This window comes from Peromyscus leucopus, chromosome 1 (genome assembly GCF_004664715.2).
Source record: "Peromyscus leucopus breed LL Stock chromosome 1, UCI_PerLeu_2.1, whole genome shotgun sequence".
NCBI classification, from domain to species: Eukaryota; Metazoa; Chordata; class Mammalia; order Rodentia; family Cricetidae; genus Peromyscus; species Peromyscus leucopus.
Genome location: NC_051063.1, coordinates 190,776,878 through 190,794,164, shown reverse-complemented (window position 1 = coordinate 190,794,164; position 17,287 = coordinate 190,776,878). Strand labels below are relative to the sequence as shown.

Here is a 17,287-nt window from a genome sequence, read left to right as displayed (position 1 = left end):
GATTAATGTCAGGGTCTTCAGTTCAGTTCCATTGCTCTTCATGTTGCTTTATTGCCAGTACCAAGCTGTTTTTATTACTGTAGCTCTAGTAAAGCTTGAAGTCAGGGATTGTGATGCCTGCAGAGGTTGTTTTATTGTACAGGATTCTTTTGGCTATCCTAGATTATTTGTTTTTCCATAAGAAGTTGAGTATTGTTCTTTCCAAGTCTGTGAAGAATTGTATTGGTATTTTGATGGGGATTGCATTGAATCTGTAGATTGCTTTTGGTAAGACTGCCATTTTTACTATGTTAATCCTACCTATCTATGATCATGGAGATAGATCTTTGCATTTTCTGACATCTTCTTCAATTTCTTTCTTCAGGCACTTAAAGTTCTTTTTATACAGGTCCTTCACTTGCTTAGTTAGAGTTACCCCAAGGTATTTTATATCATTTGTGGCTATTGTAAATGGTTTAAAAGGCCCTTTAGTAGATACATAAGGGGTGTTGTGTTTGAACCCAGACCCTCCTGAAGCTATCCTATGATTTCTATCTGTCTCTCTCTATATATACTTCTATATACAAATCCTTATTTCTCCCTACTCAAGATTTTCCTGGGGGAATAAGAGTGAGCTGATCTCCCTCAGGTTGGTGCAGGATTGAGAGTCTCTGTGGAAACCGGTCTTTGAGCATTAATGTGGCTTTTTAGATGAGGTTGCTTGAGGTAGGAAGGCCTTCCCTAAGTGGATGACCCCATTTAATTGGCTGTGGTGCAAGAAGGAGTAGAAAGGAGGAAGGCATGTGGACAGCAGCAATCAGTGGTCTCTGCCCCCAGGTTGTGGATGCAATGTGACCAGCTGCCTCCACCTCCTAAAGACATGGCTTCCTTGGGGAAATGGAATACACCTGCAAATTGTAAGCCAAGGGAAATCTACCTACATGGTTTTGATAGGTAACATTTTTGAAACATCAACAACAAAAAAAAATCCACAATTCTCATCATGTTTCTTTTGTCTTTGCAGAGTTCTAAGTGGAAAAGACCAACTTTTCCAAAATTTGTGAACCTAAAATTTTGAAGATGGAATTAAACATCTGTCTCCTGTAAGGTGACCTGTGACAGTGGCAGAAAGCATGTTAGTGTTTCTGTTACTGCAAAACACATCAACGAAAATAAACTTGAGGATGAAAGGATTTAATTCACCTTATAGCTTACAGTGCATTAAGCAGGGAAGTTAGGGCAGAGACTCAAGGCAGAAATATGGATGTAGGAACTGATTCAGAGACCCTGGAGTAGTACTTCTTACATGCTTGCTTATGGCTTGCTTATTCTGTTTCTTAGCACCCAGGAGCACCTGCCCAGGGTTGGCACTACCCATAGTGAGCTAGATCTTCTCCTATCAGCCAATGTAAAAACAATACAGCATATGAGTGCTCACAGGCAAACCTAGTGAAGCCATTTTCTCTATTGAGTTTCCTTTTTCCCAAATGACTCTATATAATATTGAGCTGACATAAAATTAGCCAAGACAGCATACTAAAATAAATATTGTTTTTATCATATGGAATAAACAAAGAGGTATAAAAACAATGTGTCTATCCAGCAGAATTATGTAGTAAGGCTATACATTATATTAGTGTTCATTGTGTGTATATATACAGGTCTCAACAGAGCAAGGAAGATTCATGAACTCAGAAATATACTTTGTTACTTGCATAGAGGTCAAGGCATGAGATAACATCCAACTCACCTCTATAAATCCTGTGGGTCATTGTATCATGTGCTCAGATAAAGACAACTGTTGACTTTGGGGCAGATTTGGAGAAAATGTTCCTATTTTTACACTTAGCCCAAGGCCTTTTGGGAAATTCCAAAAATTGAGAATGTCATAGTCTACATCTAGTTTCCTCTTCCAGCCCAGAACCACATTGTCACCAGCAGGATTGGTATATCTGGTGTTCCTGAGAAAAGGTTGAATCTAAAAGAGATGCATGATGCTATGGTAAACATGTCTCAGGAAGGTGCAACTGAGCCAGAATTAGTTATAGTCTCCTATTGACTTTGCTTTCTGATGTGAATAGAAACCTTAACATGGGTATTAATGATATTGAGCAAATGATGTCCTTGGAGAATAGAAACATCATTATTTTTCTAAAATGTCAATGAGTTTTAGGAGGAAATTTAGAACAAGGCACACAAGGAAAGTAGACTCAGACAAATCATAGATTCTTTGAAAAGATAAACACATGCAAGAACATTTCAAAACCATTCCAATTATCATGGTATAAAAACCAATCTTTTTAGGTTTAAAGAGTTAGTGTAGGTGAAAACATACATAATGTAAGCTTTCTATTGGTTATTAATTACGTATATCTTCTTTTTCTGGTGTGAGATATGTACAGGAATTTTTTATTTGAATATTTTTACCGTGTGATGATTGTGAGGCTTCTTAGAATACAACTCAGTATAGACACTAAACAGCTTCCCCCCCTGCATCAGCCATATATTCATCACATATATTGATGGCTATGATTTTAGTATTCATTGAGGAGTGAACAAGTTCAACGTTCCATGTGGATTTTGTCAATATATTATAAGATCCATAATATCTAGTTTGCATGCCTTTAGAAACACTAAGAACATCACATTGCTGATAATCCATTGCTATGTAAGTGATATTACCTCCAAGGGAAGAATACCACCTCTTTTCCATTTTCCAGTGATTGATTTTTTAATTGATTAAAAATCATCTCATGCAGACTGTGGGCCACTGCATACACGGCATTGTACACATTGTAACTTTCTTCACTCATGGCTATATCAAATATGTTCCCTGGCAAAAATGGCAAGGAGGCATGAGACAAACAGTTATCCACAATTTTACAGTCTTTCCTCAAAAAAGAGCAATTGAAGAATGAGTGCCATAATACATGAAGATAAACATCTTCTGGATATTTAGAAGGTTGGCTGTCTGGATAAAATCTGTAAAATTTTTAATCTCCTCATTATGGTGTGAAAAAATAAGGGTCCCATGCAGTGCATCTAACAGGAAATAGTCATCAATTTCTGAATGATCCCATTGTGAGTTCAGGACCCAGACTTTCCACGTGACTAACTTCTGCTTTATATTTACTATTAAGCTTAAGAGAGAATCAGTGTCCCCATAAATAATAATCACATTTGCTGATGAATCCATGATCTGAACCTGATTTTTCAAGGAAGTAGTCAGAAATGAACCCCTGATTACTCGGATCATTTCCACAAATGCTATACAGACTCCATATTTCTCCAGCTCACTTCTCAAATCTGACAGAATATGGCACCCTTGTCATCATCTATGATGAACAGCCCAACCCAGTTCCAGTGGAAATGAAGCATCAATGATACAATGCCAAGTGTTAGAGATGTGTCCTTGGGGGCCACCTGGTACAGGGAAGAAAACTGTCCTTGTTCACTCAGGGTAATATCAAAAGGCCCAAAACTAAGCTGTAGGGAGAAACAATCAGAAAGAACGTTGTCATAAAAATGAACTCAATTGCACAGCAATGGTTTGAAGCCTTTAGGACAATCCTGTTTTGAAGTTCAAATCTGTCTTCCTATGGTTATGAGAACATACAGTGATGTTCTTCTGTCAGCTCAGCAGCTGCACATGAATCCACTGATACTTTAATTACTGTCTTCAGCCACACAGCCCCACAGTCAGGGACCCAACAGCCATGCAGGCTGCAGCCTAAAGGGGCTTCTAGTCCCCTGGCCTGGGTACATGGTGGCTGCTCTATGTAGGTTTAAACTAAGTCTCTATCATTTTATTTACCAACAAAGACTCAGAAGTCAGATGTGAGGTTGAAAACCTGTTAGATCAGAGAGACCAAAGAACATCCATCTAACATTCCTGTGGTGGTAATCTAATTGTACTGAAATATTATTTTGATTGTATGTTAATAAATAAAGTTGTCTGGGGGTCAGAGCTATTAGAGCCATAGCAAGAGTGTGGCGGTGGTGGCACACGCCTTTAATCCCATAAGATCTCTGTGTGTTCAGGGATACAGTCAGCATTGGAGACATATACCTTTAAGACCTAGGGGGCTGTACATTCAGACAGTGACGAGGCAGTCATGTGTTTGGGTTTACAACCAATGAGAAGGCAGAACAACATACTTTAAAAAAATGAACCGACAGAAAGTAGGTCTCTTTTCGCGAAGCTGGGACAGCAGAAGGAAGGGTGAGATTTAGCTCTGAGCTCTGACCTCTCGACTTTCTCTTTTACATTGTTTCTGTGTTTCTTATTTAATAAGACGGTTGGTTACATCAACATCTGGCGCCCAACGTGACAAGAATCCATTAAAAACTGCTTGGTTTGGCGGCAGGTCCGCTTTCCCGCAAGGGCGGCAGGTGGCCCGCGGCGGCGGCGGTGGCACGCGGCGGCCGGTGGCGATCGGCTTCTTAGTCAGAGCCTGGGTCTAGTTCTGCTTGACCTCAGGCTGGACTATCGGTGAGCTGCTTGCTTAAATCCTGCTTGCTTAAAGCCAGTGCTACAAACAACTCAGAGTTGCCCTGCCGAACAGGGCCCTGCCTGTAAAGCCAACGCACGTGGTCGGAGCTTAAGGAAGCCAGACCCAAGCCTTGATTCAGCACAAGAGGGAACACGTGGCTGCATTTAAACTTTAGCCAGCTACGCTTTCTTGCGCTCTCTCTCTGTCTCTCTCTCTCTGTCTCTCTCTCTCTCTCTCTCTCTCTCTCTTTCTCTCTTTCTCTTTGGATTTACACCTGGGACACTAGGTGGCTGTTTTGAAAATCCCCTCGGATTTCTACTGTTCTACGCAGATTTGGTAAGTCATAATATATCAGATATTTTAAAGGAAACTATCTAAAAGAGAATTTTTTTCCACGTTTAAAAAAAAATGGGTTTTATGTGTACATTGGAAGAAAATTGGTTTTTGTTTCGAAATTTTAGGCAGTCTGACAATGGAACAACTATATAATATTAGTATTTGTGGAATTATGCACCTTATCACTATAATAATCCACATTTTAATATTTAAAAAGATAGTCAATTTAAGTGCCAGGATAACAGCTTTAGAAGAACTTGTTAAACCTGTAAAAATTCAGACAGAAGAAATTAACAGTGAAGTTGTTTCAAGTCAGGATCATAAGGTTGCAGAAAGAAAGCCTGTTTTCACACAGTCACCCTTAATTTATCCTGTAACCGTACAGCAGATGCCTGATCAAATGGCTACACAAAATACTTGGGCTCCAATTGAAATGTTGGATTTAAAAAGGTTTAAGGAGGCAATAGTATCTTATGGCATGCATTCCCCATATGTAAAACAAATGTTAAACTCTTGGTCAACATATAATAGGATAGTACCACAGGACTGGCGGGACCTCGCACAAGGTGTTCTGGAACCCAGCCAGAGACTTCAATTTCTGACTTGGTTTAAGGAGGAGGCTAAAAACATAGAAAAACAATGGAGGGATAAAGGAATACAAGTTTGCCAGGATCAGCTTATGGGCGAAGGCCAATATGCTTCAGCACAAACACAATGTTTATATGATGTCCAAATCCTAATTTTATGTCGAACGGCAGCCTTGAATGCATGGGACAAAGTTGAGGAACCAGGAAAAAAATCTGAGTCATTTACAAAGGTGAAGCAAGGCCCAAAAGAGTCTTTTACAGATTTTTTACAAAGACTGGCTTCAGCAGTAAAGAGAATGGTCTCGGATTCAGAAGCTAGTAAGGCAATAATTGAATCTTTGGCCTTTGAGAATGCGAATGCAGCATGCAAAACAATAATCAGGCCATTAAGGGCAAGATCTGCACCTATGGAAGATTGGATTAGAGAAACAATTAATGTTGAAGCTGATGAGCATGATGATACATGGGTAGGAGAAGTAATTTCAAAAGGTTTGAGGAGTGTTAGATGTTTTGGATGTGGAAAGCAAGGACATTTGAAAAGGGACTGTAGACAGGTCATTCCCAGAAACAATGTTTCTTCAAGGAACAATGGCAACAGAAGGCCCCTTCCTTCTGGAGTATGCAGAAGGTGTGGTAAGGGAAAACACTGGACCAACGAATGTAGATCAACAAAGGACAGACAGGGTAATCCTTTGCCTAAGTCTTCGGGAAACTCCCAGAGGGGCCTCGCGCAGGCCCCCAGTGCAAATCCAGTTCAAACCTTTCCTGCAGCCATAGAGGAAATGCCTGCTCTGGAGAGCGATTAAATAACCAAATGCCTATTGGATTAAATCATGCTGGTCAGGATGATGAAACAGAGAGAATAGAAAATTCAGGAGAAAACATAAAGAAAATTTTTTGGCAAACTTGTATTAATGACTTTCAAAGATTATTTGGAGACATTTCTCATCTACGAACTATTGTTGGGGTGAAAAATGATGAACTGACTAATTTGTTCAAAACCTTAGAAGGTGACAAGGACTTAAATAGTACAAGAGAATTATCACCTGAAGCTGAGAAAGAATTGGCCTTGGTAGAAAAGAAAGTGCATGAAGGGCACGTGGATCGTATTGATCCAAAGCTGGATTGCATTTTGGTTATCTTACCTTCTAGGCGTTCTCCTACTGGAATATTAATGCAGAGGGAAGATATTATATTGGAATGGATATTTTTACCAAAATAAACCAAATAAAAAATTAAAAAACTTATGTGGAAAAAATCTCTGACTTGATTTACAAAGGAAAATTGAGACTTCGTCAATTAGCAGGCATAGACCCAGCAGAAATTGTCGTACCATTAACTAAGGAGGACATTGAAAAATTATGGACAGAAAGTGAACCTTGGCAAAGAGCTTGCAGTAATTTTTTGGGAGAAATTAACAGCAAATATCCCAAAAGCAATAGAATTGATCTTATAAAGAGAGCTGAATGGATCTTGCCTCAAATTGTACGCCAAAAACCCATATCTGGAGTTCGTACATTTTATACAGATGCCAACAAAGAAGGAAAGGCTGGTTACAAATCAGAAAATTTAAGTAAAGTGGTTCAAAGTCCGTATAATTCAGTTCAAAAATCAGAATTGTATGCTATTCTGTTGGTATTAATGGATTTTTCAGAACCTCTCAACATAGTAACTGACTCTCAGTATGCTGAAAGAGTGGTGTTACATATTGAGACTGCAGAATTTATCCCCGATGCTTCAGAATTAACTTCACTATTTATTCAATTACAAGATACAATCAGGAAAAGGAATCATCCTTTATATATAACTCACATTCGATCCCATACTGGTCTGCCAGGCCCTCTAGCACAAGGCAATGATGAGATTGATAAATTATTGATAGGAAATGTGCTGGAAGCCTCAGAATTTCATAAAAAACATCACGTCAATAGTAAAGGTTTAAAAAAGGATTTTTCCATAACCTGGCAACAAGCCAAAGAAATAGTAAAGAAATGTCCTACTTGTTCCTTCTACAATCAAACGCCATTACCAGCAGGATGTAACCCAAATGGTACTCAGAGAAATGAAATCTGGCAGATGGACTTGTTTCACTTTGCAGAATTTGGAAAACTGAAATATGTACACCACACCATTGATACTTTTTCAGGATTTCAATGGGCAACTGCTTTGAGTTCTGAAAAGGCTGATTCTGCAATCACTCATTTGCTAGAAGTTATGGCCATCATGGGTATACCTGCACAAATCAAAACTGACAATGCTCCATCATATGTCTCTGTTAAAATGAAACAGTTTTTTGCTTATTACAATATAAAGCATATTACAGGCATACCACATAATCCTACAGGTCAAGCAGTTATAGAAAGATCAAACAGAACTCTAAAGGATATGCTAAATAAACAGAAATGGGTAACAAAAACCCCAGAAATAGACTGCATAATGCTCTTCTAACTTTGAATTTTCTGAATGCCAATGAGAAAGGAACAACAGCTGCAGAGAGACATTGGATAATAGAAAAAACTACAGAATTAAATCAGCCTATATACTTTAAGGATGTGCTGACCTCAGAATGGAAACCAGGGTATGTATTACATTGGGGACGTGGTTTTGCTTTTGTTTCTACAGGAGAAGATAAGCTGTGGGTACCATCAAAATTGATAAAGGTTCGATTTGAACAAGAGAGACCTCTTAATTGAGGAGGTGATAGTTCATCAACCAGCATGAACATCCAATTTAAACTAACTTGTATCAATAAAACTTGCCTTTTCATTTAATCAGATAATAACCTGCCAAAAAGGAACATCCCCAAAATTAGTCTTGGGGAAAGGTTTTTGTTTTTGTCTTTTAGGAAAATGAAGGTTAAGGAATCTGAAGAACACTGGACAAATGAGACAACTGAAGAAAAGTGACAAATCATCTATCCCAAGAAACAGAATGAAATGGTGTATGGGTATATATTATCTAAAAAAATTTTATGTCTTCCTAAATGTTTTTTTCTGCTTTTCTCTAAAGATTTAACACTATTGGTCTTCTAACAGTCCCAGTTCAATTAAAATTTAAAGCTGACTTTGGAGTTGGAGAATGGCTCTCTCCTTCTTTAAAATCAAGCATGTTGTTAAAAGATAAATGGAAACTCCCTGTATCATGCCAGAATAAGAGCCATCTTCTGCTATGGTACAGGACAAAAGCAAAATTAATTAAGGGACTATTCTATTACTAATCTCAACTCTTTGATTCTATTCTGATTCTTTAAACTTTTCTCAAAGTATAAATTTTATATCAAAATTTACAAGATTAATATATATATATATACATTTTAAACTTTGTTAAGATATGAATGGTCACATAGAGTACTAACTAATTCTAGAAAAAAGGCTAGCTGCATATATATGTTTTTGTGTTCGAGTCTCTTATCAGTTTTCTGCAGGAAATCACGGCCAGGCCTAACATCAACTGAAGTCTCCAGAAAGAAGATGGGGCCCCACAACAACAACAATTCCACGTGGACAATAATAATATCATTAAGCTGACAAACATCATCCATAGATCAGCTTTGAACTACAAGGTGCTCAGAGCAAATTTGAGATGACTAGCTGAGATGATCCAGTCTCAAAGACTACTTGAATAAGGACTTGAGATAAACCCTGAACTTTGGCATTATACACAGACTGGATAATGAAGGATATAGTTACCTCTCCTAGAATTTGACAATTAACCTAAAATTTTTCTTTCAGGATAAAGAAAACTTCGCCCATACCCAGCAGGAAGCAATTTTAAGAATACGACACCCACATTCCCAAAGAGGTGGTGTGGGGCGGGTGGTTTTTTGGTCTTTTTAATGGGTTTTGGGTCTGGGATAATTTTCAGTATTTAGGGGGGTTGGTTACAAGTTATTGTCAAGGGTTAAGAAAAAGGCTAAGCAAAGGAGATTAGATTTAAGGTTCTTGTTTAAAAAAAAAAAGAAAGAAAGAAAGAAAGAAAAGAAAAAGACAATTACTAATTTTAAATACTTTACATTGGATTGGATTGTTTTATATTGTATACAAATTTGAAATTGATATTGTTAGAAAATGCTATATGTATATTTCTAATTGTATTTATTCCATCCATTTAACAATGTAATGCAAATTTCTGATCCTTGAATGTTATTATTATCAACTATTAGGATATAAAGAAATGAAAGTTAGTAGTTAGACATTACAATAGAACTTGTAGTCATATTAGATATGTTTTAAAAATTGAGCAGAGATGTTTTAGACAGGTCATCTTCAAACCCTTCAGAGATCTACAGAATATGGCATTTAAAATGTTTTAATAACTTAGAAAATTTTTCTTTTTTGAGACATGTCGGCTCCTGGCAGTACCAATCTACTTTAGAGAAAATATGGGCATTGAAGAAACTGCATATGGAGTCAACTTTCCTTGTGGCAAAAGTTAGCCACTGGACAACAAAGTATCCTCGAATCAACAGGACAAAATGGACAGACAGATCACGAAACAAGGGACTACTGATTCTTGCCAAAACAAGTGTGGTTATGGCTTTATCAAAAGGCATCTTCTGAAGCCAGGACAATATGGCCCCATCCCTGAAATGGCCTTCGCATCCGAAAAAGGTACGGTGCCCTTTTCTTCAAAGCAGCTTAACAGGCAGAGGGCCGATGGATTCTGTTGTACAATGGAACAGCAGCTGAAAGCTCATGCCTCTCGAAAGTAGACTGGCATTTAATAGAGGGATGTGGAGAAGAAGGGGATGCTGAGATGAAGCCATATATACACAGCCAAGAAGAATGGACAGCTGAATTTAAAAACTGTCAACAATTTCCAGAATTTAAAATCCTGAATCATGACAGGACACTAGTGGAATTCAGGTGTTTCTGGTACATGGACTGCTCTCACCCAATGTGAGGTTGAACTGTTGACCTTGTGTACATCCTAGTTCCCAAATGAGTCTGTCAGATACACTAAGCCTATAGGCTGAAGATGATGCCCCAACACTGCGGAGAAACCTCAGGTGACTGCCCAGGCAGCTGGCTGTTTCTGTCAACTCACAAAATTTTTTGGAAGTTGCTTGCATGCACTTCCTGTTTTTATTTTTGTTAGCTAATATTATTCCCTTCTTGGGTCTCTGAGGGAGTTGAAGATTAGTTAGTTATGGTTGAAGATTAGTTAGTTATAGTTGAAAATTAATTAGGATAGAAAGTGCATTAGATACATCTTGGATTTACCAAAATAGGATAGATAATGGAATTATTTTCTCTGATTTGTCAAATACCTGTTTAGGTATTTATTACTTGTATATATTGTATATAGTTATTGTACTTTTGTATATAGTTTTTCTTTTGTTAGTTATAACCTTTTGCTTTTTTTCTTTTTATTAAAATAGAAAAGGGGAAATGTGGTGGTAATCTAATTGTACTGAAATATTATTTTGATTGTATGTTAATAAATAAAGTTGTCTGGGGGTCAGAGCTATTAGAGCCATAGCAAGAGTGTGGCGGTGGTGGCACACGCCTTTAATCCCATAAGATCTCTGTGTGTTCAGGGTCAGAGCTATTAGAGCCATAGCAAGAGTGTGGCGGTGGTGGCACACGCCTTTAATCCCATAAGATCTCTGTGTGTTCAGGGATACAGTCAGCATTGGAGACATATACCTTTAAGACCTAGGGGGCTGTACATTCAGACAGTGACGAGGCAGTCATGTGTTTGGGTTTACAACCAATGAGAAGGCAGAACAACATACTTTAAAAAAACGAACCGACAGAAAGTAGGTCTCTTTTCGTGAAGCTGGGACAGCAGAAGGAAGGGTGAGATTTAGCTCTGAGCTCTGACCTCTCGACTTTCTCTTTTACATTGTTTCTGTGTTTCTTATTTAATAAGACGGTTGGTTACATCTACACATTCCTGTTTGACTGGAGACCCAGCAACAGACATGTCTCTCCATTCATCCCAAAGCAAAACAAAGAACAAAATTCCATGTCCCACACTACCCCTTCCTGTGCTGTCTCTCTATCTGTATTCCTGGTTCATCAGAATGCTCTATGGCTAATTCCATGCAACTATTTGCAGGATCTGCCCCCTCAACAAAGGTTGATTTTACTTAATTAATGCATACACATTACAATGTGATTGATATCCTGCAGAAATAGAGACAACATTCAGAGGTTTAATAGTGGTGTGTCTTCTTCACCCTTTCTTTCCCTTCTCTGTATTCTAGACTACACAAATACAGATGTTTGAACTGTGTCGGCTTTATTTCCCTATCCATGAAGAGTTACTCAAGCTTGCCTCTTTTCCTCACAGACAGCTGAAATGTCACCAAGCAGAGCTCATATCATGTCTTCTCACATCACCTTCTCTCACCTGTGGAAATTTGTAAAGATGCAGAAGTGTCCCTATGTATTCAGATATTGCCCATGATGGTCCTCTAAGTACAGCAGCTGACATGATCTCTCTTGCACATCTGTAGTTAGGGATGCTATACTCAGTGCCTGAAAGTGAAGCAAAAAGAGCTGCCAGCGGGCGCCTTCGACTATTTGGGACATTGTGGACCTCAAATCCCAGGGATGTATTGGGCAAAAGATAGGGATTGCTATTGATTTCCTCAATGGCAAACATCATGGCCAAAATACATTGGTAGTTCCTCAACTTTAACCTACACAGAAGGTAGAACAATATTTAGGAGGAAGAATTACACCACACAACCATAACAGATGTGCAAGCAAATTGAAAATAGATTTTTTTTCATACAACATATTCTAATTACAGTATCCCCTCCACCAACTCCTCCAGGTTCCCCCCAACTCCCCTCCAGCTCAAATCCACATCCTTTCTTTCTCCCTCTTATTAGAAAACAAACAGGTATCGAAAAATAGTGACAAATTCATATAAAAACAAAGAAGCAAACAAACAGAAGAAAAAAAATTCAGTGAAAATGGAAGAAACACAAGAGAGGAAAAGACATACATTTTCATATGAAGAAAACCATGAAAACAAGAAACAATAATTGTGCACAAAAGTCATGTAATGTTAAAAATTTAAAGTTACCAAATGCCATTGACTGTATTTCTTTATTTTCCATCTACTACTGAGCATAGTGCCTTCCCTTAAGAATTGTTTGTATACCCAGGGAGACTCCATTGAAGAAAACTTTTTTAATGCAACTGGATTCAGTATGGAGGCTTGTGGCAAGTTGGAGCTGGCTCCTGAATTAAAGATGAGGGCTTGTGTCCCCTTCCCCTCTCAGTGCTGGCAACTTAGTGCTGTCTTAGTGTTACAGGCCTGTGCATCCTTCCCAGTCTCTTGAGTTTATATTTGCATCAGTCCTGCTATGTTGAGAGGGACGTGTTTCCTCAGTGTCTCTGACTCTTTTTTTTTTCTTTTTTTGAGACAGGGTTTCTCTGTGTAGCTTCGCACCTTTCCTGGAACTCACTTAGTAGCCCAGAATGGCCTCGAACTCACAGAGATCTGCCTGGCTCCACCTCCCGAGTGCTGGGATTAAAGGCATGCACCACCACCACCCGGATCACTTTCTCTGACTCTTTACATCTCCTCTTTTTTTTTAAGGTTCCCTGAGCCCTGAGTGAATGGACTTTAAGAAGACATCTCATTTAGAACTGGGTGTTCCACGGCTGAAGAGAACCTCTTTGATGATAACTGAGTGACACAATGATCTGTGAGTATAGCAAAATATCCTTAGGAGACATTACATTGCTACACTTCTTTAGCAAAACAATAGTATTTGGTTTCCCCCTCGTTCCATGGCCTATATTGTCTCAAGTTCTTGACAATCTGAGAAGTGTTGGTTTCCATCTCATGGAATGGACCCAAAATCCAATCAGATATTGGTTGTTTAGTCCCACAAGCTTTGAACCATTTTGCACTAGTATATCTTGCAGACAGAACATCGTTATAGATGGAAGGGTCTATAGTTAGGTTGGTGTTTACCTTTTCCTTTGGTAGCATGCAGCCTGCCTTCCAGTACCATGGACACAGTGTATAGGAGCAAAGACTCTAAGGAGGCACTAGCTCAACTTCTCCATGTTCAATGAGTCCTGTAGTGTTGTCTCCAGCAATAGAGCTTTACCATCAATTTGTGGAGAGCAACCAATAGCTTTGGCAATAGCCTGGGTTGTTTGTGCATTTCCATGGGGCCTGTTTTGCTGACAACTGGCCCATCCCCAAACTGGAAGTTTGATTTGGTGGTGAGATATTATTTTGTTGGGGCTTTGTCTTCTCTGTTATTTAGTGATTTCCTTGGTATTTCACTCATATATGTATGTAGTTTAAGAACCTCCTACTGTATTAAGTGTCAATATGACTTAGGAGGCTCTTTGTTTTATTTCTTTAGAACTATGTAAAACCCTGAATGTGAACCTCTCCATGACTGGAGCCCTAGGAGGGTGGCCTTATATTTTGATGAATTCTGTCCATGGGTTAAGATAAGGTTTTCAGACTTCTAAAATTCAACTTTAAATCTGCACAAACACAAAAAAAAAATAGAATGTTTCTTGATCAAGTCACCAGTTACTAAGAAACTGCTTAATTCAGGAACATCCAGGCCATTCGGTGTGTCTGAACAACAATTGACATTTCAATAACAATTCATTTTTATATGTGTGTTGTGTGATATGTGTATATATGTCTTTGTGGTTTGTATGCATTCACATGTTTCTAACCAGGGAAACTTTAAATGGGAGTTGTTATCTTCATCTGCATTTAATAACAGGTCGTTTGTGGCACATAAACTTGGATTTTTCCCACTTCTACCCTTCATTTCTCCCAAAAAACAGGTTTACACATGTGCAATGAAATGCTCCCTCTTATTGCTTTTGAGACCTACAAAAGTAAACGCAGTTCTTATATTTGCACTGCAAGCATCTTACCTTCTGATCAATTTACTCATTCTCTTAATATTAGTCACTAGTGAGGATAATAACTTGCACTCTGTAACCACCAAATTTCCACACACATTGAAGAATATTATGACATTTCACAAGAATAATATAATATTTGGAAAGATTTGTTTCATTAAGTTTGTATTTTATACATAGTTCTTTGATTTGTGTATCAAAGTTCATTCCAAAGGGTGACATGCATTTAGTGATTCATATAAATGAAATGTTATTTTCTTCATATCGCTTGGTATTGTTGAAAAGAAGATAACACCTTAAACTTATAAGAAAACAGGCTTTATTCTATTTGCCCCTATTTTCTCCTAGACTGTCATCATGAAGTCAAAATGGATATTTGTTAGAGGCCTTACTCCATTTACCCAGATGACTCTTTTTTTTCCATTTGGTGTGTTTACATGGTGTTACATTCATTGATTTAGAGATGGTGAAACAGACCGGCATCCACTGGATGAGGCTAACATGAACATGGTGTATAATCATTTTTGTGTGTTCTTGAATTCCATTTTCAAGCATTTTATTTTTTTCTATTTTCATAAGTGGTTGCCCTTTAATTTTTCTTCATTTTATAGCAGGGTGTTTGTATGTTTTTGAAATCAGGATAATACCACCTTCCAAAAAAAGTGTTCTTTCTTTATCTATTTTGTGTAATAGTTTGAGAAATGTTAATGTTAGCTCTTCTTTGAAGGCCTGGTAGGATTGTGCACTATCTCTGACTTGTGATTTTTTTTAAATTGTGATTTTTTTAGTTAATATTTTGTCTCACTGTATGTTATATGTCTACTTGAACTACTAACTTCATTTATATTTAATATTGGTATGTTATATGTATATCTTCAAATGCATCTATTTCTATAATTTTTCTAATTTATAGAATATATGCTTTATAATTTATTCTTTTGATTCTCTGAATTTTCTCAATGTCTGTCTGTGGTAATTTGTCCCTCCCATCTCTAATTTTACTTATTTGAATTCTCTATACTTTTTGTTCATTTGACTAACATGCTCGTGATCTTAGTATTGGCCTAATTTATTCTTTCTATTGAATTTTTCATTTCTAGTTCATTAGCTTTTGCCCTGATTTTGATGAACTCTTACTGATTACCTTTATGAGTGATGATTATTCTTGTATTTTTAAAGGTTTCAAGTATCTCCTAAAGTCATTACTTTGTGATCTCTCAAAGTTTTTTTCATGGATCCACAGTTCCATAAACTTTCCTCTTGTGACAGCTGTCATTGTTTTCCACAGGTTTTGCTACGTTATGATTTAACTTCCATTCAATTCTAGGAATGTCAATGCCCATCTAGATTTCTTTCTTCAGTCAGTTTTGGTTTACTTTTGTGCAACTTGACATCCATGAATTTGTGTTCTTTCTTTTTTGTTGTTTATATCCTGATTTAGTCCATATTGTCTGAGAGCATGCAGGATGTGCTTTAAATTTTCCTGAACATTAAGAGATTTACTTTTACCCTAATATGTAGTCCGTTTTAGAGAAAATTCCATGGACTGCAGAGAAGAATGTATATCCTTTAGTTTTTGGTTAGAATGTTCTATAGATACATGTTAAGTCTATTTGACTTTGCAGAAGTCCATATATAAAGGATTATAAAAGAATCTTCCTATATTAAAAAATAATAGTAATAGTTAATATACAGGACCAAGAAAGGACTTGGAAAGTGAAAAAGAGAATGATTAAGTCATCTTTAAAGAAGGGCCCATTAGAATAATAACAGATTCCTTCAGTAGAGACTACAAAGCCAGGAGAGATTGAGCTTATAAATTCTACAAGTTGTGAAACAGCACTGATACTACCTCAAATTACTGTGCCCAGAAAAACTATCAATCATAATGAAAGAGAAAGGTACACTTTTCAAGATAAAAATTGGTTGAAGAAAATTATGACTACTAAATCAATTTTTCAAACGGCAAATGAAAGAATAGTTAGGACTGAAGCAAAGAATAAGCATATTCAAGATGGCATAGGGAACAATGAAGGTAGAAATGAGAAAGACCAAGTCATATTCAAAGAGGGACCCATCAGAATAGCAACAGATTTGCACAAGGGAACTCCTATACCTGATAAACACCTTCAGCAAATGTGGCTGAATACAAGATTAACTCAAAAAATTAGTAGCCACCCACTATACAAGGACAAATGGACTGAGGAAGAAATCAGGGAAATAATACCCTTCAAAATATCCACAGATAATATAAAATACCTTGGGATAACTCTAACTAAGCATTCAAGCATTTGAAAGACTTGTAAGATAAAAACTACAATTCTTAGAAGAAAAAAATTTAAAAGATATCAGAAGATGGGAAGATCTTCCATACTTTTGAATGGGTAAGATCAACATAGTAAAAATGGCCATTTTGCCAATAGCAATCTACAGATTCAATTTCAATACCCTTCAAAATTTCAAGACAATCTTTATAGACCTTGAAAGAACAACACTGAATTTTATATGGATGAACAACAACAATAAAAAACCAAGCATAACTAAAGCAGTCCTGTATAATAAGAGAACTTCTGGAGATATCACTACAACTGATTTCAAGCTATACTATGAGGTGTAGTAATTAAAAATGCAAGGTTTTAGCATAATAACAGAAAGAATAATCAATGAAATCTAACTGAAACCCCAGACATAAATCCACTTACTCTTGGACACTTTATTTTTGATGTAGAATCCAGACAGACACAATGAAAAAAAGACAGCATCTTCAACAAATGACGCTGGTCTAACTAGATGTCTGCATGTAGAAGAGTGCAAATTGATCCACATTTATCACCCTAGCCAATATTCAAATCCAAGTGTATCAGTGACCTCAAAATAAAACCAGGAAAAGAGGAGAACTGGGTGCAGTGAAAGGAGAGAAAACTTCAGTCAGGATGTACTAAAAATTAAAAAAAAAATTAGACCATCCCTCAAATCTAAGCTGTCACAACTGTCTTAAAATGTGACAAAACAGACATCCAACAAA

General features: G+C 37.2%; 1 pseudogene; it reads right to left on the bottom strand.

The window, feature by feature from the left end:
- The window catches only part of LOC114686605, a 290,182-nt pseudogene that overhangs the window by 216,620 nt on the left and 56,275 nt on the right, over positions 1-17,287 (bottom strand).